Source organism: Protopterus annectens, chromosome 6.part0 (assembly GCF_019279795.1).
Source record: "Protopterus annectens isolate FY-2018-M chromosome 6.part0, PAN1.0, whole genome shotgun sequence".
NCBI lineage: Eukaryota > Metazoa > Chordata > Ceratodontiformes > Protopteridae > Protopterus > Protopterus annectens.
In genome coordinates this window covers 286,350,504-286,377,081 of record NC_056737.1, presented here as the reverse complement: position 1 = coordinate 286,377,081, position 26,578 = coordinate 286,350,504, and positions in this window count along the sequence as shown.

Below are 26,578 nucleotides of genomic sequence, written 5' to 3'. Positions count from 1 at the left end.
TCTAAGCCAAAACCTTTAGCACTCTCTCTGTAAGCCCAGTGCCCTCCTGGGAAAGACTGGCAAAGATGTACCCGCTGTGTTCCATTCTGCCCTAGAGTATAATGTAGCTACCACTGCCATCAGACACTCAACAGTCACTCTATGGCCCTAAACAAAGGGTGTCCAATTATACTGTGTAATATTAATACTAATACAAATGATAATAGTCTATCAAGACAGCTAGGCCTTCAGGATTGGCCTACACAGTGTCACAAAATAAATATAAGCACTCTCAAAGGTTAAATACTTTCTACAAGGACCAGCCACAATAAAAGCTTTAAATATATTTAATAATAAATAATAAAAGACATGAAAAAACTGAATATATATTCACAGTAGACTACAGATCTCAGATCACTGGAAATATTGACAAGAACATTGATTGACAGACTCAGACAAATAAAGAAAAACATTATCTAAACTAAGCTTCACTGTATTCTCGACTGAATCTAGAAGAATTATTATTCCCTAATAACTTACTTGATAGAGCAAAGCATAATGAAATACTTCATCCTCAGAGGTTACACCCTGTAAAATATAATATCCAAGATGGCTTGCAGAATGACCTCATCTGGTCACATGACTATAGATTCTCACAGTAACCCCCTTTGAAGCTGAGACATGAATTTAGCATAGACGGCTACAGTACACATCTTAAATGTTTATGGCAGTGCCTGGGGCTTCTCCTCTTTTTACTGAGCTAATAAACAAAGGCTTCTTCCAGACCTACCATCTCCAGTCCTATTCGGCACTGTGGTATGCCATTTTAATGGTTTAGCATCTCATTAACATTGCCCTTATTTTTCTTAAAGTAAGTTAAATGGTCAACCCTTGCTGTCCCAGTATCTTTCATTAAAATGTACATGTTTAATTCAATTACAATACTACATGTACATTTCCCTTCATTCCAGCAGGGTGCACTGTTGATACATTTTAACACAGGCAAACCTCACAAAAACATTTTCAACACAAGTATCTGTACATATCAGTTTGAGATACAAATGACATACAATTATTTGCAAAATTCCAGCTAGCTGTGCTGGCACAAGTCATACATCCATTGCCCTACTTCTCCTGGCATAGCTGGCTGTACCTCCTATTATCACACCTCTCCCCCTTTGAATACTGAAGCTATTTTTAAGTGACCTTTGAGAAACATAGCTTGAGAGAAATAAGCCTTTCTTGGAATATGTTACCCCATTCCCTGTCTTGAGAGCCAATCTGCGTTAGCATTGCTGACCTGCTTTCTGTGTTGTACTTTCATGTCATACACCTGCAATCCTAATCTTCACCTTAATAACGTGGCATTTTGCTAGCTGGCTGTATGTAGCCATGTTAAGAGATTGTGGTCTGTACCTTCAGTGAATTTACTTCCATACAGATAAGGCTGTAGTTTCTGCATTCCCCATACTATGGCTAGACATTCCTTTTCTACAGCTGCATAACATTCCTCCCCGGGTTGCACCATATGGTAAAGATATACTAATGGGTGCTCATCTTTCTATAAGGAAACCTAGCTAAGTACAGCCCTCACCCCATGGTTTGAAGCACCCACCTTCACAACAAATTCTTTGCTGTAGTCTGGACTGACTAACACAGCGGGTCCTCCCCAAGCTCCTTTAAGCTTCTCAAATGCCTACTCATGTGTTGGGGTCCACACTAATTTATCTGGCCTGTTTTTCCTTATTAGGTCTGTGAGGGGAGCAGCTATTGTACTATAATTGGGAACAAACATTCTATAGTACCCCATTGTCCAAAAGAGTGCCCTCATATGCTGTTTGGTAACAGGGGTAGGCCAGGCCTGAATGACTTCCACTTTGGCAGGTTCTGGCCTGATCTTATCACTCCCCACTCTATGTCCCAGGTAGGAGACTTCTGCCATATCCACCTGACACATACTGGGCTTAATAGTGAACCCTGCCCTTTGCAGTTTGCCCAGCACCTCCTTGACATGTTGAATGTGCTCTTGCCTGGGCTGGCTGTAGATGGCAATATCATCTAGGTAAGCAAGGGCATAATCTCCTGCTCCTGCTAGGATACTGTTTATCAGCCTCTGGAAAGTTTCTGGGGCATTTTCATACCAAAAGGCATCTTTGTGAACTCATACAAGCTGAAAGGAGTCACAAAGGCTGACCTCTCCCTAGCATTGGGAGTCAAGGTCACTTGCCAGCATCCCCTTATCAGATCAGTAGTTGTCAGATACTTAGTCCCACCCAGATTCTGTAGGGCTTCATCTATCCTAGCCATTGTAGGCATCTGACTCTGTGTGACTATTTAGTCTTCTATAGTCAGCACAGATCCTAGTGCTGCCATCCTTCTTTGGTACCAGCACCACTGTGGAGGCTCAATGACTGTTAGACTCCTGTATTACTCCTAGTTCCAACATCTCCTGTATCTCCTCCCTCAGAGTCTGTCTAACTCACTCAGGCACCATGCAAGGGGTCTGCTTGATAGGTCTTTGAGGCCCTCTATCCAGGTGGTGCTGCACCAGGTGGGTGCACCCTGGTTTCCCAATGAATATGTCCCCAAACTCCTGTAGCACTGCTCAGATTTCTTGAGCCTGGTTAGGTGATAGCTGCTGTGACATTGCTACCCCTTCCATTGAGGTTAAGTCCGAGCCTAACTGAGGAGATAAGTCAACAGAGCCCCCTTAGAACCTTACTGCCATCCACTGCAGATACTCAGCACAAGGGCCTCCCTATTATGATAAGGCATTGTCATGTTAACATGGTACAATGTGTGGCCCTGCCACCTGCCTAGCAGTTCTACCATGTAGTTAACATCACTGACCTTCTTTACCACTTTGAAGGGTCCCTCCCAAGCTACCTGCAACTTATTGTGTCTGACAGGAATGAGCACCATCACCTGATATCCCGCAGCATACTCTCAGGCTCTAGCATTCCTGTCATACCAAACCTTTTTCTGCTGTTGGGCTCCTGCCAGGTTATCCTGGGCCAAGCCCATGAGCTCCCTAAGCCTTGTCCTAAGGTTAGGATGTATGCCACAGCAGACTCCTTGTGGGATTTCACACTCACCATCCCACTCCTCATGAATCAAATCTAAAGGTCCCATCATGATATGCCCGTACAGCAACTCAAAGGGTGAAAAACCTGTAGATTCTTGAGGTACCTCTTTGTAAGCAAACAGTAGATGGGGCAAATATTTTTCCCACTCTCTCTTAAACGGGTCTGCATATGCCTGTAGCATGGTCTTTAGTGTGAATTTAACGTCTCCAGAAGACCATTAGTCTGGGGATGATAGGGGATTGTGTTTAGATGCTCCACCCCACATTGCTCCCACAGACAAGCTAGCAGGTCTGACATGAAATTGGCATCTCTGTCAGTCAGTATTTCTCCTGGGAAACCTACCCTCCTGAAAATCTCTAGCAAAGCATTTGCCACCTTCTCTGCCTCAATGGAGGACAGATCCACAGCTTCAGGTTATACAGTAGCATAATCTACTACCACTAGTATATACTTCTTCACTGTGGAACTTGGGGTCCTCAGAGGCCCCACAATAAACATAGCTACCCTCTGAAATGCCTATTCAATCACAGGCAAAAACATCAAAGGAGTTTTGACTTTGTCTCCTGCCTTGCCTACTTTTTGGCACTACTCACAGCAGTACCCTGTTACATCCCTGGGAATCCCAGGCCAATAAAATTTCTGCATAATATGTCTCTTGGTATGGTTTATGCCCATATGACCTGCAAAAGGAATGCCATTGGTTCTGGCTAGAAGTGCCAGATGGTAGGTTCTGGGCACTACCAACTGCTGTATTACCTCACCTTCTAGCCCTCCCTCAGGGGTCCACTGTCTATACAGTAGCCTTTTGTTCCAGTATACAGACTCCCCTTTTCCTTCAGAATCAGGCACCTCGCTAGCTACCTCCCTCAACCTTTGTAATGTAGGGTCTGAGAGCTGAGCCAGTCTCAACTCTATTGTTGTGACTTTTGCCAGCTTCCCTTCCACAGGAAGTCTGGCATCTTTTGACAGTGGTGCCTCACTGTCAGCCTGTGTACTACCACTGACCTCTGCCCTTGCAGTCACCCTGTCTAAGGGAACATCAGTACCTGCCAGCAGCTGTGGCTCATCCTCGTCACTGCTACAGGGTAGCTCCCTCCCTGAATTAGCCACATCACCAATCCTGGCTTCAGGGGTGTGGTCTGTCTGGGTCTCCCCCAGACTGCCCAACCGACATGCCTGTCTCCAAGCCTGACTGCATGTCACTGCATGCAAACAAGGTACTGTATTATCTAAATTATTCCCTATCAAGACATCTGCAGAGATATCCTCAAATGCACCTACTTACTTGCTTCCTTTTCCACCCTCCCAGTCAAGGTGAACTCTAGCCAGAGGTATTTGGAAATGGATCTTCCAAAAGCTCTAACTAGAGTGGACTGCCCAAGCAAGTTCTGCTCCTGTTTAAACACTCCAGACTTCACAATGATTATATTAGAGGCTGTGCCTCTCTTGGCAGTGGCCTGTTTTCCATCAACCAAGATAGGATACAAACTCTGGTAGTAGTTTGGTGCACCTTGTGTCCAGACAACTTACCACTGGAATTCTGTTATCCCCATTTGTTGGCTTCCCCACCTTGCCTCCAGGGACATCTGCATGGTACATGGCCCCTCTGGTTACATTTAAAACATGTAACCCCAATCCTGACCATGTACCTAAATTAGTAGCTTTCCCTGTTACTGGCAAACTCTTTTGGGGCAGTTTAAGCTGCCCACTATGAGTTCCCTTATAAACATGTGCAGCACCAAGTATCCCTTTCCTGTTCAGTGATACCCTGCTTGCAAAGTAGAGATCCCCTTTTTCCCCAATTCATCTGCAAAGTTGCATTCCCTGTCTGCCAACCAGATTCTCATGTCCACCAGAAAAGTGCTAAGGGTCTCTTCCCTCAATAAAAGGTCTGCCAGCCCTTGAAAAGTGGTGGCCAAACACCCACTCACCCACCTATGAAAATAAGTGCTTAGTTCAGCAATATAATCACATACACTTTCATCTGGCTTGTACCTATGGTCACAAAACTTTTTTCTCTAAGCTTCAAGTGTTAACTTAAAACATTCCAATAAACTTTTTTTAACATTATCATAGTTTAATCAGTCAGTGTCAGACAATTTACAAACAGCAGTTACAGCTTTGCCATGGAGCAAGGAGGTCAGGAACTGTGCCCAGGGCCCTTGGTCAACATTATACTGTTTACATACCTTTTCAACTATATGAATAAAACTATCAAAATTATCATCCTTCTGTAAATTGTGGAAGGGATTTACTGACCTTTATTGCTTTGGGGTTCAGTTATTTCCTTCCCCATTACCTCCATGACCCTGGTGAAGAGTCAGCATCACCCTCTCATGTTGATGCTACGTCTCCTGTTCTTCGGCCTCCAAACACCACAGTCTCTTTGATGATTCCAGTTCCAAATGTTTGGCCTCCAGTTCATGTCTCTTTAGCTTCAGATGGATTTTTAAGTCCTCTGAGGAAAAGTTGAACTGTCCTGTTTCAGAGAGCTGCACATCCCCAGTGCCAGACTGGTTGTTGGTCTGTGCTGCAGTTGTAATTAAGGTTGCAATCATTTCCCCTTTAGTCAGTTTGGCATGCACCAGTCCTTTGGCTTGGCACATCTCAGCCAACGTATTCCTTGTCAGCTTGCCATAATCCTCTGTTGACATCTTTGGCTGCTCTCCCTTACTAACTAAGCTAACAAAAAGTAAATAAATAGAACTATTGTGATATAAAACTCTGAATGTCTACTTTGTGGCTGCTTGAGAGTACACCTTTTTAGTGGCAACTGCTTACAGGTTACAGGAGTTCAATTAATATCCACATCACTGCTCACCAGTATGTGATGAGCTATGGTCCCACCAATACCAGCCAATATGTGATGATCCCACCACTGCCAACCAATATGTGACGCCCCCACACTGGGTGATTAATCAAGGAGCCTGAATCCTCACCACTGACACTGGAGAGGGACATGATCTTGGAATAGAAATAGATACACTCAGTATTTCCAGATACAGACCTCTCTGCATCAAGCACAATTTCCTTTAAGAGCACACAGGGAACACACTCAGTCTGGGGTCTGGATCTGTCTGTCTCCCTTAGGGTCCCCAATAAGACTCCCTATTGGTAGAGTTGTAGGGTTAGGTCCTCAGTCGAGTGTCCAAGACAAGACCTCCAGCACCCTCTCTGTAAGCCCAGTGCTTTGTGCCCCTGCTACAAGTAGCTGACACACATACATTTTGCGATTTGATTTTATACACACACACACACACACACCTGGAAAAGGCTGGCACAGATATACCTACTGTTTCCCTTTTTGCCCTAAAGAATAAGGTAGTTACCATTGCTACTAGACACTACAAAATCAGCTATTCTACGGCCCTTAACAAAGGGTGCCCAATTATACTGTGCAATATCAATACTAATACAAAAGGTAATAGTTGACCAAGACAGCTAGGCCTTCAGGAGTGGCCCACACAGTGTCACCAAATAAATATAAGCACTCTCAAAGGTTAAATACTTTCTACAAGGACCAGCCACAATAAAGTTTTAAATATATTTAATAATCAATAATAATAGAGCATGAAAATACTGAACATAGTCAAAGTAAACCACAGTGTTCAGATCACAGGAAATATTGAAAAGAACATTGATGGACAGACTCAAATTAAGGAAAACAATATCTAAACTAATCATCAGTATATTCCTGACTGAATCTAGGAGAATTACTATTCCCTAATAACTTACTTGATAGAGCAAAACACAATGAAATGTGTGAGCAGTCTTTCTAGTCAGATTCCCTAAAACAGAATACTCCATCCTCAGAAATTAATCCCTGTAAAATATAATATCCAAGATGGCTTGCAGAATTACCTCATCTGTTCACCTGACTCTAGGTTCTCAAAGTAGCCCACTTTGAAGTCGAGACAGGAATTTAGCATAGACAGCTACAATACACATCTGAAATGTTTATGGCAGTGCCTGGGACTTTCCCTCTTTTTACTGAACTAATTAACAAAGGCTTCTTCCAGACACATCATCTCCAGTCCTATTCAACACTGTAGGTTGCCATTTTAATGGTTTAACAGCTCATTTACATTTCCGTTATTTTTCTTAAAGTAAGTTAGCTGGTCAACCCTTGCTGTCCCAGTATCCTTTATTAAAACCAACACATTTAATTCAGTTACAACACTACATGTAAATTTCCCTTCATTCCAGCAGGGTGCACTTTTGATACATTTTAACACAGGTAAACCTCACAAATACATTTTCAGCACATCTGTGCAAATCAGTTTGATATACAAATGACATATAATTATTTACAAAATTCCAGCTAGATGTGCTGGCACAAGTCATACATCCACTGCCCTACATCTCCTGGCATGGCTGGCAGTACCTCCTATCGGCACAAGCTCATAAGAACAAAAGTTTTCACCATCATCATCATCAAAAAACTGCAAATGTCATCATTTTAAATACTAAGATTTACAGTGTATGTTATAATATACCGTCAATGGCATATGCATCGAGACATCCATTATGAGTTAATATGTATGTCCCGAGTATCTGTTCTATTACTGAACCTTTCTAGTTTCATCAAGATGGTATCACTCTGCAATACTTGATGATTACATTGTGAGCATTGCGTTTAAGTACAAAGTCTCTATAAATCACACTGAAATATTAGAGTGGATTAAAGTACATGTATACTATGCTTCTTGAAGTGAGTATAGTCTGAGTATCTTGCTAGAGTGTTCAGTGCTTGTACTGTATGAAACTGTAAGGCATAGAACATGTACAATATGGCTGTCATACTAGATAACATCTTATTTGCACTCATCTGAATATAGTGACCACACTGTGTTTATCACAGTATGGTGGAGTATATAATGTTCACTGAATATATCACACTAGCATACATTTCTGCAATACGTGTCATACTGTAGTACATACTGTTGTCAGTGTGTTTAACACACTGCAGTAGATGATGTTTCCACTTTGTCACTCACTCTGAAATACACAATCTCTGTAGTATATGTATTATACTGGAGTACTTTATACCTACATTGTGTGTCTTACATTAGAGTACACTATGCTTACACTCTATGAATCACAGTGCAATGCAACTGTACATAAGGCATCATGCTGAAGTACAGAGTAACTGCACTGTTTGTATCACATTGAAGTGCATAATGTCCATATTGTATGTATCAAACATGAATACTTAATGTACACTGTATGTATTTTGCTGGGCTACCATGCTGGAGTACATATCACCTACAAAGTGTGCATTACATTCAATGCACTCTGTTTACCTTGTGTGCATCACACTTTATTTATTTATTTTACATTTGTTTACTGGGATAGTCCAATTGGATACATGTCCATTTTCAGCGGAGGCCCAGGGAGAAAAGCTCCACATAGTCAAACAAGCAAAAGAATACACAAGAAGTTAGAAAACAAGTAGAATATATAAAAAAGTGGTAATATACCTTATGTACATTGCTTTAGAAGTGTTCCCTAGTAGGGACTCACAGTTCTCATTGACAGACATACAAAGGTTATACAAGAAGTTAGAAAACAATTAGAATATATAAAAACAAAGTGGTAATATATCGTATGTACATTGGTTTAGCAATGTTCCCTAGTAGGGATTCACAGTTCTTATGGACAGACACAATTACAAGTAAGATTGGTTACATAGCATGGTGATGTAGTTAGATGTTATGATAATTACTGATTATGCTATGATAATTACTGATTATGCTATTGTTTTATAACTTAATCCAGGTTGGTACATGGGCATAGCCACTTCAATTTGAGATACTGTTTGAGTTTTTTTTTAAGAGACTTTTGGAGGATTGTAGGGTTATATAGTTTGACAAGGCATTCCATGTTTTGCCAACAAAGTTGCTGAACAGAGATTCACCAGCTGAGTTATTAGCTTTGTGGGTTTGGACCAGTAATTTGTTGGCTGACCGTAGGGATCTCAGGTTGCTAAATGGCTTAATAATATTTATAAGAGAGGGGGGTATCTTTAGGGTGGTACAGAACTTTGTGCGCTATTAAGAGTTGATTGAATTGAATTAAGCTGGGCAGTTCTAGCCATTCTAGTTATTCAGGTTCTGGCAGTGATGGGTTCTATAGGTGGAGCCAGTGGCAAATCTGGCAATATGGTTGTAGGTATGGGACCGCTTACTTAGTTTGGCTTTATTGAGGTTTGACAGTACAGGCGAGGCATATAAAAGAGTAGAGAGTAGGTGTGATCAGGCGATTTCAGTCCTAGCCAGTGGGGTTAAGAGTTTCTTCTTTCTGTACAGTGATCCAAGCTTCTTACTGATGGTCTGTATGGTTTTGTTGACCTGTAGGTCAAATTTCAAATTATTGTCTATGATAACCCCTACAAGTTTAGTGTGTTGATCTGAGGAGATAGTGGTGCCATTGTTAGACGTGACAGAGAATGAAAGTGTGGCAGATCTACTAGCGGGGGTGAAGAGTAGAAGTTTTATTGGGGTTCAGTAGTAGGCGTTGGTTGTTGAGCCAGTTCTCAATAGTGTTAAATGTATTTTGGGTTAAGATTTGTAGTTCGGATGGGGAGGTGGCTAAACAGATGAAAGTGGAATCATCTGCATATTGAATACAGGTAGCTTTAGGGATAGCAGTGTGAAGACTATTGATAAAAATAGAGAAGAGTAGTGGGCCTAGTATGGAGCCTTGAGGGACACAAAGTGTGAGAGGTAGCTGACTGGAGAGTTTGCCCTGTCATAGTACTGCCTGTTGTCTACCAGATATTTATTGGATTATTGTATAATGTACACATGGTATATATGACAATGGAATTTTAGGCAGAGTACATAATGTCTAATATGTGTGCATTGCACTCGGTACTAAGACTTACACTTTGTGTACCCACTGGAGTGCAAAGTATTTACAAAATTACTATTTTAATGCAGTATATAATGCTTGCACTGTGTACACAGAACATGAGAGTATAATGTACATAGAGTGCCCATCACACTGGCATGTCAAACTAGAGTACATGTCTGATTTGTGTGAATATTGTACTTGGTATGTACATTTTACTGTATAAGTATCACAGGGGAGTACAATATATTAACTTTATCTTTATCATGATGGAGTATAGCCTGATTACATTGTTTGCACCATACATGAGTACATAATGTACAGCCTATATGCACTGCACTGGGCTATCACACTGGACAGCAAAATGCCTACAGTGTGCACTGTATACTCAGCACACCATGTTTACAGTGTGTGTGTGTGTGTGTGTGTGTGTGTGTGTGTGTGTGTGTGTGTGTGTGTGTGTGTGTGTGTGTGCATGTGTGCATCACTCTGGAATACTAAGTATTTGCAATACTGATATCAAGATGGAGTGCATAATCTTTACAATGTGTGCTTCATACCCGAGTACACACCATGGGTATCATCTGTTCTATATTTACAGTCTGTGCACTGCTCTCAGTCCTAAGGTTTGCTGTATGCATATCGCACTGGAGTACAGAGTGTATATGCTGCGTATATCATACTGGAAAATAATGCTTACACTATGAGTATCACACTTGAGTGCATTATATCTGCATCAAACTGCAATGTCACATTGGAGTATGCAATATATATAATGTGCGTGCAGTGCATTTAGTAGAAGATGCGTACAAGCTGTGTATCTCACTTGGGAATGTAATGGTTGCATATGGGAATGGGATGTACATATTTATGAAGTATAGGAAAAAACAATTACTATGACCTGAACACAGAGCAATCAAATCTAGTTACATTGACATTTGGATCATAACTATATATTTGCACTCCTAGATGTTTGCAATGATTAATGATTGGTGTTAGCACTAGGTTGTACAGTGAGAATAATTAAAGTCTCCCAGGTTTCTCATGTTTTAGATGCAGTGCTAATGCAGTTTGTACAATATCCACAGCTGTGCTTGTTGGCTTTTGTGTTTACATCCAAATACGAGCTACATTTTTCTCAGTTAACTTTTATTGTCTGAGAAAATGGGAAATCTGGATTGGAACGCTGCCAGTGTGGCCATTGTGTGTGCCAGTGTTAATGAATGGCCCTGTCCACTGCCAGGCCTCTGTCTACTACAGAAGGACTCTTCTGTGGGAGGGTACTTGTCTTAGTGGGAGGGTCATGACAAACAGGCGAGGAATTCTGATGGACAGACTGATATCTGGAGGGGAGTTGAAAACCACATTACCAGAGATCAGGATGCGAAATCCGGGCATCCAAATCGGCAGGCGCTCCCCAGTCGGAGCCCCTTATAGGGTTCCAGGATAGATCACGGTTCCACAGACTTGGGCTTGAGGGTCGTGTGTTGGCAGTGGAGCCTCAGTTCCGAGGACTCCGGTGAGAACGACTCCCTCGACTCTGTTCTGGTCTGGTCGGCTTCGTTCTTCCCTTCTTCGTTCTTTCTCCCCCCCTCTCGTGACGATTGGTGGGACGTGGTGCAGAAATTGATGGAGCATACAGCCCTATCCAAGCTTATCTGGGTCTCTCTCAGTTTTGATGTCGACTTGAAGGCCGCGCTATCTCCATCTGTCCTCCTCCTCGAGACCTGTCCAGTCTTCCAGAGAGAAGAAGAGCTGATGATGATATTGTCCCGGTGCCAGAGAACCGTTTTTTCTCCGGTCGGCACCATTCACCTCGACTCCATCGCTAATGGCTGTCATTCCAACAATAGTGTTTGCACAATGGTCATTCCAACAACTTCCACTCCTGCATCAATGTTCATCAATGTTCTGGTCAGGAGTTGTTTCCACTACTACAAGACTTACCAGTAAGTGAGTTTTTGTCTTTTTCTGGGAGTCACATCATTGGACCCTGTTATTTATAGCTAAAACAAGGTTTTTAGAGTTCTTGACTGAACTATTTCATGAGGGAGCTTCCCGGCTCTTTTTAAAGGTTCTTTTCATATCAGACCACCAGGAACCAGCCTCAAGTTGCACATTGAAATTTTTGTCATGGAAAACTTTCAAACATCCTTATTTAATATTTCATTCTGACAGAGTATCCTATCCTTTCTCCTTCCCCAAGTTTGCTCTCTTAGTAATATTATTGAATTACCCACCTTCTACCCACCTTCTTTTACCTAAAATCCTAATATATTGAGTATATGTTGCACAAACTGGATGTCCATAGATTTTATTTATTTTTGGATAGAGACAAAAAAATCTGATCAATCTGATCAACTATTTTGTGCTTTTGCTGACAGCAGAAAAGTTGTTCTGAAGGAACTCTCTTTCTCTAAGTGGCTAACTGACTGTATCACATATGTTTATGAGGCCTCTGATCAAACATTATCAGTAAACATTTATCTCTTACATTACAAACATGGAGGTTTTTTCTAGGATAGGGCAACCTTTGGTTCCACTGCTCAAGAAACGTTCCTCCTTGAGTTCCTCAGGATCATGGATGTGGTGTTCATCTCATTGTGGTTATTCCCCCCCACCCCTCCCACCCTTAGGAAGAACGTCCCATTTGTGCCTGGTCTGGAGTATTCTCCTTCTGCTGCTGCATTATATTACTTACTATCATACCCTTGGTATGTTTGTATATATGTACTTGGACATACTTCTTTTAAGCCACATTACCATACTCATAGGCATTTGTAGTAAGTACTTGTTTCAATAATATATATATATATATATATATATATATATATATATATATATATCAAATAAATTTTTTATCCTAGAATGCATTTAGCTCAATGCAAACATATTCCTACACTTCTAAAGATAATGCAGTATAACTCAACTATTTCTCCATGTACGTGTCATTTTTGTGAAGCATGCATAAATGCTTGTAATGCCTTCTTTATGATTTAGTTTCCCTGAGTATTATAACCTGTCATCCATTATAGTTATAATTTTTACTTAAGGAAAAGCCCCCATATTAAAGTATTTATAGATATGCCTTCTGTCCCTCCCACTGAGACCATAAAGCTACAGAGTTTTAAGGATACAGCCTTACTCAGATTTGTGTACAACAAATAGTATAGAACCATTTGCTCCAAAGAGATAAAGCCATTTCTGCTGTCATGGCTTAGTAGGGGTAGGTAGCTCAGGACAATAAAAGACAGGTAAATTAACATATTTCTCTTTGAAACTGGGTGCTGGGTAAGGTATTTCAGGCAATGAAAATGTTACTTTTGCACAAGAGCCATTCATTTAGACTACTTCTTTAGATAAGAGAGAAAAAGCCCAAATATACCTATTTATAAAATGGCAAAGAACATGTACTAAATAAAAGAAATGGTAAAACAAATTCAGAAACTAACCTGAGATTATCACATGAAACAATTCAGAGATCTTCCCTTTTTAATGAAAGGACAAAATAATGTAAAGCGAAACAAATGATGAAGAAATGACATACTGTATATTGTGGAAGAAATGCCCATTACCCTGAAAACACAATCATATTATCATGGCAGCCCCCATCTGCCTAGGATGACTTGTAAAATCAGACTAACTTATAAAGCAATTCTGACCATTTAAAGTGATACCAAGATATTACTACTGCATTGAAGATCAGTGTAGCATTAATAATATACCAAAATCAAAGACTGTCAGTATCTGACCGTACTGGTCCTTTAAGTTGGGCTGAGGTGCTCACATTTTAGTAAAGTGCTAGTGAATAGAGCAAAAGCACAAATTGCTGATTGCAGAAAGGTGAACCAGTTCTTTAAATAATGGAATTTGTGTCTGCATGCATGTGTGTGCTTGTGTGTGTGTGTGTGTGTGTGTGTGTGTGTGTGTGTGTGTGTGTGCATATTTCTATGTGGATGTGTCACTATATATGATAACTGGGATCAAGGAAGTCAAATTATCTTAAACCATCTTTGAAATGGCAAAGCACAATGTCATTGTCTGGCTTTTAAATGAACATTAGACCTTATCACACCAAAAGAGATTTTCATTTCCTGTATTTCAATGTGTGTGTGTGTGTGTGTGTGTGTGTGTGTGTGTGTGTGTGTGTGTGTGTGTGTGTGTGTGTGTGTGTGTGTTCACACACACATGCTAAACATACACACTGCCTCTCTCCATATCTAAATTCTAAGTTTCTACTATAAATGAAGGTCAAAAAGCCTTTTCAAATTAGTGAAGTTCTTATTCTAGCTCATTTTATTTAACTAAAACTACAAATCACGACAGTTATTTAAAACTTCGCATATGTCATATGTGATAACATTCTAATAATCGTGTTCTTGTAACATTAGTAGCCTACTTTCATTCGTTTTGATAATACTCATCATGTTCTGTAAAGGACTCGAACTGTCGATAAAAATCACATTATTACACATTTAAATACTTACACCCTCCCTTCTTTTCTTTGCAGTAATTTCTTCATTAATGATAGGCAGAAGGTTGCCATTTCACATTACTTTTTCAAGAATGTCATTCTTCTCATATTTTATTCTGTCAGGAGCAGCCAGCTGCAATCTTGTCGACATTAAATTATTTTTCTCATAGTACTAAGGTGCCAGCACTGCATGCATATTTATTTAAAATCACCTTTTTAGTGCAAACCTTTATCTTCAACTTTAGGCGCAACAAACTCCTTTGTATTATTCTCAGTAGTTGATTCTATTTTATAATTTGTTATTTCCAAGAACAACATGATGCAGGTTGGCATACTAATATTGTTTTGTTTTTTTTTCTTTTCTTCAGTATCGCATGGGGGACTTTTTGTCACATAATATGATATGCTGTAGACATTGTTATTAGATATTTGACTTGCTTTGTCTGTGCATTGTTAAATAACACTATCTCTAAAAACAGTGTTAGTGTTTCTTTTTCACTGATTTGCAGATATTCATGTTAACAGTAAAATGCTAACTTTTTCTTTCTTTGAATACTTAAAACTTTTTCAGGGCAAAATACCTGAATGACAAGCGTTAACTTGAAATCTTTTATACTTTCTCTATCTGGCCCTGAGTCACCATGTTAGGGTACGACATTGCATCTCAGCTATTCACTGACCTGTTCCTTCATTTGTGACTGACAGCTCACGTTTCACAGACCTGGCTTTGCAGGCTCTGCTACCGTATCTCTTGACCAAGCTAGAATATGTTTACTAGTCCTTTTATTATAATAGCACCTCTGTTATACTTATGAAGCCACAAGAGAAGGACAGAATTTTCTTCTGAAGTTCCTCATCTCTTTATACTATGAGACAAAGCTAGGGCAAATATCAAAATAAACCTGCTTTCAGAGACTTCTCAGCATCTTTGCATGAAACTAATTGGTTTACCAAAACTAGGGAATTTTCCATCCAGCTCCTGTGATTACCTGCATAGTATTGTTCCTATGTTCCTAAGGATAAGTCATACATTCTCATTCAGATTTTGTTAGCTTAGTCACCCCACCTTTTAATGTTCAGGAACTCAGCAGTTCATTACCTTTTCATATTGTCTGAAAACTGTGTGTTTACAGGATATTTAAATTCCAGTGAAAGTTATTAGTTGTAAGTGGTCATTGTCCAGAATGTGGCTGAAGACTGCTACTACAAAATGCCAGGAGTTACACAGCCCACGCATGGATGTTGAGGGAATCAAACCCAAGATGGTGGTCAGTAGCAGGTTGTAGCTTTAAGTCTATGAACTGAACAGCCAAATTATCATTTTATCAGTTCTGGGCACATATAACATAAACAGCTCACATTTAATCCTGTATGTATTGTAGAAGATGATGACCATCTGTATACTAATATCTACCTGTTCCAGCCAAGTTCATACATACAGACATACATAAAAATGCTTGTCAATATAGCATAACATTTTTCCCACAGTAAGTGTCCAGGCTGTTCTTAAAAAATATGCAAACTAGTAGTTGCTTTAATGTAATTTGGTAGTCTGTTCCATGCACCAGCTACTCTGTCAGAGAACCCCTTAGTGCACTTCTCATTCCTATAAAATCTTCTACATGGGTTGTCTGATGATTCTTTAGTACTTTTCGATAACCCCAGACATTCCCAGAGATAGTTGTCTTTAAATGCCCTATATTCCTGAATAATATCTTCTCTTAGACATCTATAAGAGACACTGTACAAATTCAGATATTGTAGTCTTTCATAATAACTTAAATTTTCACATCCAAGGATGCCTTTGGTATATTTCTACTGTACTCTTTCCAGTTTACTCATGCTTGTTTTCTTATAAGGTTTCCATACTGTTATTCCATACTCAAGTTTGGGTCTGATGTAACTAGCAAACAATGACTTCATCATTTTTGATTTCCTAAACTTTATAAATCTTTTTTATACAACCTATAGTTCTATAACTATCATTAACCAATTGGTTGATATGATTAGAAAAACTCATAGCTGAATCTACCCCTATATCGAGGACCTTAAACGAGTCTACAGTTTCAATTGCTTTGTGCTGTATTAAATATTCACCTTTTAATTTATATCTCCCAAATCTCATATACTTAGTTTTTAATGTATTTATCAGCATATTATGCTACTGTGCCGAAATGGTCAATTTAGTCAAGTTACTTTGCAGACATGCCTTATCTGTAACACATGTAATCAGTTTACCCAATTTCAGGCCATCTGCATATGAACAGTAGAACACCTCAGGTGAAAAAGTTGTCTGAAAGATACAATCTAAACAAGTAAGGGACTAGAACAGAGCCCTGTGGGACACCTTGACTTTAAAGAAGGATTTCACCTGTCCAATTGCTGTATGATACTTGCCATGTCCTATTTGTAAGCCATGCAGCTATCCATCTTAACAGTATAGTAATACCTACTTGTACTAATTTATTGATCAGTGTTTTGTGTATGACCCTATCGAATGTTGAAGTTAAATCTATATAAATGACATCACAGGCACAGCACAATTTTTCATTCATAGCTGTTATGATATTGTTATAGAACATCATGTTACAGGTGGTAATAGATCTATTTTCAACATATGAATGCTGATATATGGTTTCAAATCCCAGCTATTGAGCTCTGACAATAACTTATCCAGTATTACCTTCTCCATTATTTTTCCACAACATTAAAATAGACTTAAGGGTCTATATGATTCTGGGATTGTCCTACTCCCCTTTCCCTTAAAGACAGGTTTAATAAGTGCATTTCTCCAATCTTGAAGAATCTTCCCATATTTATATGACCTAGTGAATAATAGATATAATGGTACCGTAAGTTCTTGCTGAAGTGTTCTCAGCTCATTGTTACTAATTCCGTCTCATCCCTGTGCTTTGTTTGAATCAAGTTTGCATAGTTTTTTTTCAATATAATCTAATTTGTTTCCAGTATCTGGTGTTACCTGGATGTCACTAGGACAACTTATTACCTCTTTTGTGGAGCCAAACTGTTTTGCATAAGATTTTGTAAATTGATCTATAATCTGTTGTGTCTGAGAACAAATTTTAGAATCTGCACACAGTTTATCAATTTGTACATCTTTACTCCTTCCAAATGTTATGCATTTATGAAAAGTTCATGGACTGCTCTGTACAAAATCAGCCACACATCAGATGACTGCTGAGAGTCATAACAGTCTCATGACATTGATAGCAATGTCTTTCGGCTATTCCCAGTTAGGAGTCACCACAGCAGATCACCAGTCCACAGATTGATTGGCAGTGGTGTTTTTACAGTGTTGAGTTGCCAGCCCAGCACCCAACCTTCACAAAAGGCACACACATGCACGCACGCACTTACGTGCGTGTCTTTAAAACTCACTCACCTGCAGGGAGGACATGCAGACTCCACACAGAAGGTACTCCAGCCAAGAACTGAACCGGAGAACCTCTCGGTGTCAAGCGACAACACTAACTGCTACACCACCACAGCCACCAATGTGTCATAACATTGATAATGACTTTTTTTGGCATCTTTATTAAATTCTTGCATTGGGACATAGGTACACATGCAATGATGAATGCATGGATGGATAAGTGGTCGTTTTTAAGGAAAAGGTCATAGCAGTATTATTTTTCTGGATACGTTTACATATCATGCTTCCTTTTCGTTAAACAAAACATTTATGCTAGAATCTGCTTTCCCTCACCTCGTTTTGAAAACGTGTCATTAACTCCATGACTATGAAAGATCAAATAAGAGAGCTACAGTGGGAAAACAAAAGTTGAGAGCTGTGTCACATCAGTACTTGTCTCTCACCCTGGATTAGGAATATGGTGACAGTGACCTCACCGATGAGATGATCATGATATTTTCTGTAGGTTCAGTCATACATTGCCCCCCAGCCCCTTCAATTTTAGGTCACCTAACAATTGACTCTCAGATGGCACAGAATTGACTGAAGAATAATGGCCTACTTCTGTATGCTTCTGTACCAAAGTGTATACGCTCTGACTTCTTGGTACTGCACCAAAGTAGAAAATTTACATTTATTCTGACAACTAAATATGATGCAGATACTTGTTAAATAATTAATTTATTTATTGCTTTTGTTGACCAGAGAAGTCCTACTGGGTGGAAACTCCTTTTCATTGGAGGCCCAGGGAGAGAAGCTCCCTAAGATACAGAGGAAAAGTAATGTACATGCATACATAGTCTGATGAATCACTTTAGCGTACAATCTATTCTTAAAAACAAAAAGATTGACCAGATGCATGTGAACTGTTAGCATATAAACATATTATAATCATGATACAGACAACATAACAATGTGAAAAAAGTTCAAAGGTAGATCAAATGAATGTTTTGATATTACTACAGTCTGTTTTATTAAGTGCGCAGGTGTAGCTATAGGCCAGGTAATTTGCTTTATTCTAATTTATGAATGAAGTCATCAGGTCATTGTACCAAAAGTTTAGTTTAGTACTTTATTCTTATTTTCTACTCAAATTCATCCATGCAATTCATCTGGTGGTCCCCTGCCATAAACAAACTCTACAACAGAAGGAGGAAACAGATGCGGAATAAGGTGAAGTCCCAAGACTGGAAAAACTCCCTTATCAGCCTCAACAAAAAATTGAGATCCCTCATCAAATCCTCTAAAGGGAATTGCAGAAGATAGTAAAGATAACCACAAGGCCTTCTATAGTTATGGAAAGACTCTCCACAGCAATACCCAGATTTGCTCTGAGCTACTGCACAATGGTACCTCCTATACCAAGCTGACAGATATTGCCAATATACTAGCCGACAGATTCAGTGACAATTTTACTCCCCCCCCCCCCAAAGAACCAATCTCAATACCAGTAGATTGCCAGGCACCCAGTATTAGTGCTGCACAGATTAAAACAGCACTGTCCAAGACCAAGAATACAGCTTTTTTGGGACCTGACAATATCCCTGGCTGTGTTCTACATGAACTACAGAGTGAACTGGCAACTCACCTGTGTGCCCTGTTTAATCACAGCCTCACCTCAGGCTTTGTCCCTACTGAATGGCACACTGCTAAAGTCATCCTTCTCCACAAAGGAGGAGCGACTACAGATCCTGGGAAATATCGCCCCAAGAGCCTGACAAGTCTGATATGCAAAGCTATGGAATACATCATCATGGACCTAATAAACAAGGATACAGGGAATCTCCAGACTCTGGATCCCACACAGTTTGGTTTTGTGAAGGGTAGATCATGCCTGCTCAACTTGGTAGACTTCTTTGAGTCAGTCACCAGAACTATGGATGAAGGCAAGGTAGTTCATACAGTCTCCCTTGATCTGGCCAAGGCCTTTGATGCCATTCCCCATTCAGGAATCATAGAAAAACTCACTAAGCTAAGCATCAACTCTATATCACTAGGTAGGTTGCAAACTGGCTCAGAGATAGAACCCACAGTGTGAAAGTAGTTGACTCCAAGTCAGACTGCCAACCAGTCACGAGTGGAGTTCCAGAGGGTTCGGTCCTGGGTCCTTTCCTGTTTGGTATCTACTTCTCTGAAGTCCAGGCCAACACAAAGGGACTCTGGCTGACAAAGTTCGCAGATGATTGCAAGTTGGGAGCTATTATTAACTCCCCAAGTGATGTTGACATCCTACAGAATGGCTTCACTGAGACCAACGACTAGGGTCAGAACCATGGGCTTAAGCTCAATACCAAAAATGTGTTGTCATCCCCTTTGGGAAAAACCCAGTTCCCATGAATTACCATAGTGATGGTACTTCACTGAACACAGAAGGGTTTATATGAGATCTGGGAATACAAGTTGACAGCAACCTCTCTTTTGACCACCACATTGCCACTGTGGTCAGAAAGTCCATCTATGTGGCACATCTCATTACTAAGGATTTTACATCCAGGAAGAAAGAGGTCATTGTCTCCCACTACTCTTCCCTCATTAGGGCAGTCATCGAGTACAATGCCCCATTTGGCATGCACCTCACTAAACACCTGCAACAACTGGAGTGGCTGCAAAAGTACCTCGCTCACAAAGGGGATCCTAGGCCTTAAACACTTGCCCTATATGGACAGACTCAAAAAACTCCAACTATTCTTTGTCTCATATCACCTACTTAGAGGCGATCTCTGCTTGACTTACAAAGCCATGTCTGACCCAGCTCTGTTAGAAATGCTACATCTAAAGAAATTCCAATCCCTCCTCACCACAAGCTCCACAGACCTCATCCTCATTGCCACAATCAACAGAACATGCTGGAGGGACAGGTTCATAACCCAGAGACTGCCCATGCTATGGAATAGACTTCCCATACATGTCAAACAGAGCACCTCACTGGCCCTCTTCAAGACAAAGTTTTATGAGTGGATGGGAAATAAAAAATTCACCCTGGTAATCACTCCAGTGGCTCTACTTGACAGAGGAACTAGGAACTAAGGTTGGGTGGCACGATGCCAGGGTAATCATGTGGGTAAGGCTTGTAAAGGCTCTAGGGCCATTAGCCTATTACACACCTATGAACCTATCCAACCATACTGAAATTCATTGGAGCAGCTAAGCCATAGAGCTCTTCCTAACTCATCCATGGTACTGTGTCATCCACCACTATCTAAAGGCATTAGTGGTGCCAAACCACCATCTTCTGACAAATTCAGGAATGAAGTCATATCTGCTACTTGTACCAAAACATGTCCATGGACTCAAAGCATGCAACCCTAATGAAAATGATGTATAGTGATTAGCCATGCACCTGTTTGCCCAAACACATTCATAAAACTCAGCTAAATGAGCCAATGTTCATGGGATTATACTAATAATCATCACCTGCTTCACCTTTTCATTAGACGTCCTCCCAAGAAAGGAAGAATGCAGATAGTACATTGTGAAATGACTCTTTTCATTTCTTTTATTCACAAGACCTTAACACTGATGATCACTGGATTACATCAGGTGGCCTTCTGTTTAGAGTGACCTGTAATGTTTGCTTGTCAGTTAAGTATGTACAGTTTTAGTTTAACATGTCTTAGCCATTGTTATGGGAATCCTGAACTCAGAGCTCAGCAGAAAATCATTGCCAACTCTGCATTAGTGTCTTGGACTCATTGAGACCCCTGTGAGCTTAACAGGAGCCCCCACCTCAGGTACATCTGTGTACTTACTGAGTCCTCCGCCTAGTTCTTCACAACTTTTCCCTATCTCAGATATTAAGCTTAAGCGTAAATCATGTGTTTGTTAATGGAGTAATGCTATGCCCCAATAATACCTGTCCGAAGACCCCTGTCCTGGTATCATACTTTAGAATAATCATTTCTTAGTGTTTAACTGTGCATTGAATATAGATTATATTTTTGCTATGGTGCTGGAAAAATGTATATTTTTATGCAAATATTGACTTTGCGTTGGTCCAGCATTTGCTTTTTTCTGTCATAGTCATGCTGTTCTGTGCAAAAAAAATGTATATCTGCCTTAAAAATAAAAATAAAAAAGAAATGAAGGGATTATAGGCCTATAACATAATGGATAATTTTTGATTATTTAAGGAATATGTAAATGTTATGACTGCCATAAAGTCAGGAAAGGTACACTGGTCTTCTTTATTAATTAATTTATTTTGTTTTTGTTTTGGCCAAGGTAATTCAGTAAACTGCACATCCATACCATCTACTCTTTAACAATTTCAATGCATATTTCTAAATGTAGCTCCCCTGTTTGCTTCCTCTCCATCTCTCTCTGTCTCTCTCACAGGCATCTGCAAACGTATCTGTTTGATTCCCACACATAGTACATGTCAAGCAATAAGTGCTGTTTCAGTGAATGGAGCTTATGCATGTGCATGGAAGAGACCTTAAACTGTCAATCAGTAATCCAGGCAGGCCTCAAGGCCTAGTCCGGGTGAATGAGATAAAATGTGTGCACAAATCACTAGTAAAGAGGAGCAGAAAGGGAACAGCGTAGCAGGTTGAAGACCAGACCTTGTGATCCACAAGGAGTCAGTAATCTCTTATTTATATTTGACAATCTCAGCAGATTACTCTAAACTGTCAGCATTTTCTTACTTTTGTACATAACAGTATAGAGTTCCAAGTTATAAAGTATCCCCCCTATCCCAGTTTGGACACTTATTCAGCAAAAAGCATGCAAGATCTTACTGTTAATATACCTGTTTGCTAAAACTACTCAGCTGCGCATTAATGCTGATCACTGGTAGGGAAGTTTTTCTTATTTTCTTTCTTTGTAGGGTCTTTTTCATATATTGAGAAATGGCATTGTCTGAGACAAGTGAAACAGAGTGAAGGGTTAGCCATTTACATTAAGGCCATAAGCATTTCATGCAGTGAATGCTGCTTTTATCCACTACATGTGTCTTAGCTCATCATTTATATTTGCAGCACTTGGTCTCTCTGTCTAGGTGGCCTTTGAACATCCTAATAAATATCATATTAGCCCACATCACAGAGCACATGAGCACATAATCATGGGCGAGCTATAAACAGCCATCAATAATTGCTCTACAGGGAACAGACAAAGGTGCCATGTTATTCCATCTCAGCTACTTTGTTAATGATGCCCTTTCACTTTGTCTTAACATTTTCTCTCCATTTAACTTGAGTGTGACGTGCATTGTGTTCCTATTAGTTACCCACCCGTCGCTGTAGGTCAGTTCAATGATTTGAGGATAATGCAACTCGTGTTTCATATGAAGTGATTCTAAGTGAGAAGTGCAGACAAACAAAATAAGCTGATATGTCCTGATCCAGTAAATACATGTGCCCAGTCAGCCCTGCCCTTTCAAACTGGTGAAAAACTGATTACGCTGGAGAACTTTTCTAAGCTTACTCCATGAAATAGGGTGACATTTCAACAGTAACACACGACACAGATTTCTGGTTATGCACACCACCTATACACGCTGCTAATTAAGTGGGTTTCTCCCATGCTGTTTTGTTAAGGTGATGGCATTTAAGTGACCCTTTGTGCACCTGTGGAACACGATCATTTTAACCGTAGTTTTGGAACCTCCTGCAGTAAGTCACTATCTGCTACCTATCTTTATGCCTTTAACTATGTCTTTGATTTCAGCATCTCTTTATTTTCAGTGTTATTTCCTTCTAACATCTGCTTACAGTAATTTCTTCAGAACCTGTTAAATACACTTGTACTTGCAGTCAGATGTTTATCTTTGCAGATCCATACAGTTAGTCTGATATTCCAGTGCAACAGTCATCCATGGTTAATCTACATTTAATTTACATTTGGAGAATTTTTTTAAGCTGATACAAGAGAATTACATCTGAAATAAATGCATCTTGAGACAAGTACTCTATGTATCCACAAAAAACTTCTTGCATCTGATACGCTAGGTGGTAAATGTAGCCCACATTTAGAATTATGACCAGAGAGGAAATTAGAATCTGATTAAGGCTAACTGAAAGATGTTATACACAGAATACAGTGACACACTCTAAACAGGGCAAAGAAATTCGGTTTTCAGTGATGAAAGTTATAAATTAAATCAAACTGACGTGCAGCCGAGACTCTGTGGAGCAAGTCCTATAAAATGACTGATCTCAACAAAACAAGGTGCATAGAAGTACATGGACGAGTAAATTGTGCTGGTAATACTGGGAGCCACTGTATGCCAACATAAACTTTCCTGTGTCACTTTGGGATATACCACCTCCTTTGCCTAACTGAAGTACACTATTTCTCATCACCTTTGATGTTACAGTATTAACCACGGTGGTCATATATATTTCTGCTGTCTCCCACCCCCCCACCCCCACCGTCATTTCTGTTGTTCTTGCAGATGCATTCTGATCTCTATCCTGCTACTAATACCATATTTAATAATGTAGGGTGTACATTGGCAGATGTGACTTCTACTTGCCATAGTTTTAATATTGGCATTTTTGTATTTTTTTTAACTGCCATATCTTTGATGTATCTTATATGTTTTTCAAGATACATCACACATCTTCTTCCACAGTGAAAATGATCCTGCACATGTTACCATAATGTAGCAAATACACTCATATTAAACAGTTATTTGTTTTATTTATTTATTTATTGAATGTTTCTTTTTCATCCTGTTAACATTATTCTACCAGTCAGACTCCCCACTGCCCTATGTCCACATTGGTTCTACCAGCTAATCTCTTACCCCCCCCCCCCCCCCAGACTTGCTTCACAATTGTTGGGGACAGTCTTGAATTCTAAGTGCATCCTAGGGGCTCAGCTGTGTCTTGTTTCTTTTTTTTTTCTTTATATGTCCTGGACAGTCTGTGAAAATGTGAACAGTTGAGAAGTATGCTCATTGCTGTATATCCACAGTCATATAATGTATTCAGTAATTTATTTTTGTAATTTCCTTCAAAAACATTTCAGAGCATTTCCTTTTTGAAGAATAACTAGTAGGAAATAGTTTAGAATTGTTACTTTTATTTGAGAATGTGTTATATTTTAGGTGAGAGTAACACAAACAGCTGCAGGTTAGTGATAAAGGTTGCTGCCTTTTGAGAGGGAGACTTATGGTTACAGCTTCTGAAAGAAATATATAGTTCATTTATAGCTCTCAGACAGCTATATCAATCTTTTATTTGGTTCTGCAAGAGGCTGATGCTGCTTTAAGGTATATGCATTATTGTTAGCTGCCACAGAAATAAATTACACATAGAAGTTATAGTATATTATGAATACTAAATGTACCTGTCACCTTTTCATAATTCCACTGATATAGTTTTATACATGAAATGATTGTAAATTGCTTGCACCTTATTCTCGTCTTTTTTTCTTTAATATTGCTTATCGTAACATGCTTAACGATAATCTAATAACTCTTTTCTTTAAAACTAAATGCAGCCATGTATGTATTCACTGATAACCCTCACAGCTCTCCTCAGCCATAACCTGTCATACAGGGGATGATTCCCTAAGAATACAATTTACTTCACTGCAGGAATCTTTTTTTTTTATCAGATATGCTTAAGGTCTGTTCCCAGAGGTCATTACCCACCATTGTCCCTGTGTGTGCCAGGTATGACATACAAAAACAAAAAAGAAAAGTTCATGTATTCCTAGTTGGATCTACTTTAGATTTCTAGGGTTACGACCAGGGATTTTTTGAATTCTGCCACAATTTATAAACCAACTTAGAGGGTATAACATAGCACCCTTTCCCAGATACTGCATGTTTGTGGGCAACATACCTTTTCAGTATAGAAAAAAAGGTTCTGAATTGGTAACTAAGCCAAGAAATGCTAGGAACATCTTAAAATTAAATTCTGCCACTATTCATTTCATATAGTAAATAAATCATCACAAAAGTGTTGTGTGTGCCATATGTGTCAGTGTGTTCTTTGTTATGCTGACACAATCACAAAATGCTATGTGAAATAACCCAAAATTCCAAAATTTTTGAGTGAAAACAGTAATCAAGCAAAAGGAAAAAAAAAGAAAGACAACAAATCTTCCTCTGCAGCTTCTGCATTTCTTTTCTTATAATGTTAAGGCTGCATGTACACAGAAGACGTAGAAACTTCTATGGTTATGTAACTTCAATTATTAATAAAGGAAAACATTCAGGATTCAGAATTCCTGATTGAAAATTATGTTTAGTTTGTTTCATTGCCTCAGTAAAGTAGAGTTTTCCTGCTATTATTCTCCAAACGCCATGCTGGTAGTGTGCCAAGTGTTCGAACAGCTGCCAGCTAATTTGTCCCAGCAGGTACAGGCATAATTTTAGTCTTCTGCCCTTCCTTTATATTGGAAAAGGAAGAGATGGAAACCTGTTGTAATGGATCACTTTATCTAGAGCCAGCATGTCCTGCTTCTGATGTGTCATGTCTGCTCGTTTAGTTAAATCTGTGCTAATAATAACCATTATACTGTAGTCCTGGTTTCGTCAACTGCTGGTTTAATTAAATCTATGGGCTGTGTCCTGTAGTTCAAGATGTGATCTGCACAACAGTATTCTGTAGTCCTGGGCATTGATCCTCTCACTCACAGTTACTGACTGTGTGACTTGTGCCAAATCACTTATCCAGCCAGGTGTATCGATTTACACTTGCATCTAATGGTCTTAATTAATTCTCAAAAATAAAGTGGTGTAAAATACATGTACCTCTCAACTTTCCTGAATCTGGAGAATATTCAAATATTTGCATC